Source organism: Helianthus annuus, chromosome 9 (assembly GCF_002127325.2).
Source record: "Helianthus annuus cultivar XRQ/B chromosome 9, HanXRQr2.0-SUNRISE, whole genome shotgun sequence".
Classification (NCBI taxonomy): Eukaryota; Viridiplantae; Streptophyta; class Magnoliopsida; order Asterales; family Asteraceae; genus Helianthus; species Helianthus annuus.
In genome coordinates, this window is record NC_035441.2 from 60,266,164 (window position 1) to 60,271,438 (window position 5,275).

Here is a 5,275-nt window from a genome sequence, read left to right on the forward strand (position 1 = left end):
AAGCACTAAAAGCGATGATTCCAACACTTTTCCGCAGAAATTCTGCTGAAATCAGCTTTCTAATATTTTTACGACATGTAAAAATATTATTTGACATATAATTCATGTGAGGATACATTCGGGTATCATCCGAGCCAATAACTACATCAATTCACACAAGTTTCGCAACTTAGCGTTCAAATAACATCTAACCGAAACAAATCGAAACAATTATCCGAACAATGTCAAATCTTTTTTTTAATGATCATCTAGTGTTAATTGGATCATTATGGTCTAGTAATGATCATTTAACACCCTTTAAACACTTAAACACTTATACTTATAAGCTACCTAAAACATCTAACTAAGAACTCTAACATTTTTACTAAGTAATTCAAGAAGGAAAAGCAAAGGGAACCCCCCCCCCCATTCACGGTTGCAACACCCCTTTGTGGGACCCATTTTTTTTACTTGTTACCACAAATATCCTAGATGGTTACTAAAGTCTTGCAAGTGGATGCAAGTGGTGAAATATGATCATTACTAGTAACTAGTTACTTCATTCCTAAGCTTTTCATTCATGCATTTCACCTTCCATTTTCACAACACCAAAAGCTCCCAAACATACCCCATTTTCGGTCCATATACACCATCACCCATCTTCATTTTCAAGCCACTTTCATGATGATCAAGATGCATTTTCATGGAACTTAGGAGGATCTAAGGCAACCACAAGTAGAAGCAAGCATTTCCATCCATCTAAGGGCTTTCAACCATCAAATCTTCATATTCTTTGCTTTTCATTTTCACCTAGATCATCCCTAGCCAAGAGCTAGAAGTGAGCCTTCTAAATCCTTTATTTTCATACTTGTTTATGTATTTATTGTTAAAGAACAACTTATAACTAAAACAACAATACAAAATAAGATGAAAATATAAAGAAGCAAAATAATAATCATAATATAAAAGTGTGTTTATGTTGTGATTTATTGATGATTACTTGCATATTTGATCTAGTTTTGATGGTTAGCATACAAATAACTTGTTAGATGATGTTTAAAAACATAATCTAACAAGTGTTCATGAAAGTGTTTAAGGGTTTTGTTAAAACATGAAAGATTAGATGGATGATCATGATCTTTGTTTTTGTTAAAGTATATAAAGTGGTTAACTAAAAATAATGCTTTTACAAGTTATAAAAAGAAAACATACAAGATGGGTTTTTATAAAAAGCTTGTTAAAACTAGAAGTAAAATATGATTTTTGGACTAGTAAACATATGTAAAGATCATACCAAAACCCTACATGATTATGAGTTCATCTTGATAAGTTATGTTATAAATCTCTTATGTTTTTATTAAGAAAAATATGAGAAGATTGGTGGTGATTTTATAAGAAAAGATGTGTTTTTATTAAACATGGCAAAGTCCATATTTCTAATAAAATATGGCCAAGTTTTCCTAAAAATCATAAGTTATAAAAACTATTATTTTTGACAAAATCTTTATTAGATTAAAAGATTTTTAAGAATAGTTTTTATAAAAATCAAAGTTGATATAAATATATATTTTTGAGAAAATATATATTTAGTTAACTTAACAACTTAAGGGCTATGTGTTATATGTTTGTATTAATTATATGTATTATAACTAGGAATTTGAATACAATGATACAAATGAACACAATAAACATTTCGACTAAAGTCTTACAAGACTTCACATATTTACGCCTTAAAACGAGTTACGGACGATTCAAATAATCGGACACCATTTATGGTCTAAATGAACGACGGACGACTACATAAGTGAATTACCAATCCGAAGAGTTACTACGATGTTTAGACGATTTTTCGACACGAAATACAAATATGCTATCGATAACAAATTTTCGGATGTTTATAAACTTACAAAAACTAGTATGTTTTTATTTACTAACAAATGTACTTAGTAAATTTTTATAAAAAGGTTTTTATAAAAATGAAAGGCTTATTATACTAGTGGGCTATTTTATAACAAATGGGCTTATTATACTTAATGGGCTTAACATAAAGACATGGGCTAAGCCCAATATCAAAAACACATGGGCCAAGCCCAATACCGAGCATATGGGCCAAGGCCCAACACTATTTAAGCCCAACACCTTTTTAAGCCCAACACTATTCAAGCCCAACACTATTCAAGCCCAACACTATTCAAGCCCAACACTATTTAAGCCCAACACTATTCAAGCCCAACACTATTTAAGCCCAACACTATTTGAGGCCCAACACTATTCAAGCCCAACACTATTTGAGGCCCAACACTATTTGAGGCCCAACACTATTTAGGCCCAACACTATTTGGGGCCCAAAAACATGAAAACATGGGCTTGGCCCAATGATACCCTTATTGTAAACACAATCATACAATTGATACATATAAGACACGAGATTAAGAGGACTAAATCCGACTATACAACTCACATGATACAAGATGACATATATGTATATATTTGGTGAAATATATATATATATATATAACAGATTAACAACTCATTCATCTAAATACACCGTTCAACGAACAGTATAGACATACAAGTCTTACACACAAATAAGACACAAGACTTGTACTCAAGTTACTTACAAAGACCGAAGTGTCTAACAAAAATAAGGACATTTGTAGGTCGCAACGCTATTCAGGACGACCGCACGTGAGATCTTATTTTCATCTATTCACAGGACGCGATACTGTGAGTTCATGTCCCCTATTCATTTAAATGTTTTACAACTTTACAACTATCGGGGAAAATACATGTTCAACGTATGTTAAAGTTAGGGAATGAAACACCTTAGATCATGTGCGAATTAGGGTTATACATCTAAGCACCATTAATCCAGTTTGGACCTAGGTACAAGTGGTTAGATCTAATGGGTTTTGGCGAGCCCCACTCTTGGTCGTGGACCCATACGGAAGAGTGCTTTTGTGTCCCAGTCGATAGGAATCGGCATAAAATCGTCTAGGGTTGGATTGCTTCCTTTTTCGTCACACATATTAATGTCCTTGCAAAACATTAATGATCAACGATTTCATTGACGCTTTACATACTACAACTTACATTTTAAATACATCTTTTACAACTAAACTGCATGAATTCGCCAACTTTTGTTGATGTTTTCCAAACTTAACATGTATTTCAGGGAATTAAAGGACCATGTCGGGATTCTCAGTCAAGATAACAAGTACCAGAACTCCATGCCATCTTTTGGAGGGTTTAACTGTTATATTCCGCCTCTTTGCGGAAATATGATGGTTTAAACCTTAGTAGTTTATTTCATGTTAATGTATGAAACAATAACACTTTACTTTTATGTTAATGGTTTGTCACCGACACACTAAACTTATGTTGTAATCTTTTGAAAAAAACTTATGTAATGGCAATGGAGTATGTTTTATTCATATAGTTTGTTCATGTACATCGATATTTATGCAATGAAAACCATACAGATCACACCTCGCGCTTCCGCTACGAGCGGGTGTGACAATTTGGTATCAGAGCATCGATTGTAGTGAACCAGGATTCTTTATCGAGTCTAAGTCTACAATCACTAGGGATCTCTCACGAAAATCAGTTAAATACAAACAAATGTTTTCATTTGCATAAACATTTTTCATGGTCCATTTTCAACAAGAATTCATCTCATACAAATCAAGCAAGGACATTAGTGTCTTAGTCATCTAAATGGTAGACATGCAACTTTAAGTTAATCCACACAACTCAATTAGGATAACTTAAAATGAACATTATGTGAAAAAAAAATATACATTTTGTGTATGTATGTAAAATAACAAATATTCATACGTGTCGAACAACTTATTTCTCAGGATATCATGTCTTCCTCTGAAGGAAGCAACATATACGACGACGTAGACCCGATGGAGCTATCCTCCGACGATGACTATGTGCCGGAGGTTCAGGTCATCTTATCTGATAGCGACACTACTTCTGACAGCGACATGGATGATTTCCAGCCGTTCGCACTTCTGGGCGAGATCATCGATGATGATGTGTTAGCTATCCCCCCTATACTCAACGACGTAGTTATCATAGGTCACCCGGAGGGTGAACATGTGGTCGAGGTTATACCATGGGATGTTCTTCCCCTTGCTATTGTGCCCTTCATTGACGACCTTGACGAGGAGGACGACGCTGTAGTCCCTGTGATTCCTGTGGAGCATTTGGATGACGAGTTGGGAGACGGGGATGTTCATGATTTGGTTATTCTAGAGGTTCCAGCACTGGTGGTTCCGATTTTTATTATCTCTTCTGATTCAGACACCGATTCGGATGCTTCCACTTATGCGTCCGTTACCTCATCCGCACTACAGGGCCATGTAGACTTTGGGGATGACATGATGCCAGCAGAGCCAGCCATCCCTGTACCTATTCCAGTCCCTGCACCAGATGCATCTCCCGAGCATGTTCGCCTCATACACTTCGCACCTATCATACCACCGACTGACCATACTGATGAGGCCGGACCATCCGGACATGCACACATACCACCCAGTGTCAAGCCTCTTACTGCGCCATACCCACCCCCTCATGTTATGCCTCTGACGGATCCATACCACCCACTGCATTTCCCAGCTGCTACTACCGAGTTACGTGCCCGTGTGCTGACACTCGAGCATCAGATAGATTTTGTTATCCGTCGAGTTAGTGAACTCGAGGATGAACTTACTCACCTTATTGGTTTGGTACTTCAGGCTCCACCACCACCACCAGGGTCACCACCATTACCCCCACTACCGCCCCAGATGCCACCAGTGGATATACCACCAGTCGATCTACCTACCCGTGTTCTGGCGCTCGAGCAGCAGAGTGTGTTCCTTCATCGTTTGGTGCTCGATTTGGAGGGTAGGGTTTCTGATGTTCACAGGCTATTATTCCCGATTCCACCACCAGTATTCCCCCCACCATAGAATATGTTTGCAGGTATCGTACTTTTGGGACGGGTATCTATATCCGTTTTGTGTACATATTGATGCTCCACCAAGTTTTTAGGACAACCGACATATAGCGGATCACACAGTTGGAAGGAAGACCTTGTTATCTCTTTTGTTGTACTAGACTAGTATGACCGGGTTATGTAGCCCGAGTCTATTTTTTTGTTTCCTTTCAAACGATAATGTAACCGGTTGACTATATATATGAAAAACTTGGTGTTATCTATTAAATGCATCTGAGTGGTCTGGTTGGACATATCTTATTGTTTATGTTAACTTATTTACTCGCATTATATGTTTCTTGGTGATAT

General features: G+C 36.8%; 1 long non-coding RNA gene across 1 annotated transcript; it reads left to right on the top strand.

The window, feature by feature from the left end:
* The first annotated feature begins 620 nt into the window (after positions 1 to 620).
* Positions 621 to 3,336, top strand: LOC110874381. Its single transcript, XR_002555900.2, has 3 exons — positions 621 to 817; positions 2,640 to 2,706; positions 3,155 to 3,336. It is a non-coding gene; the product is annotated as an uncharacterized LOC110874381 (long non-coding RNA).
* Positions 3,337 to 5,275: the final 1,939 nt, after the last annotated feature.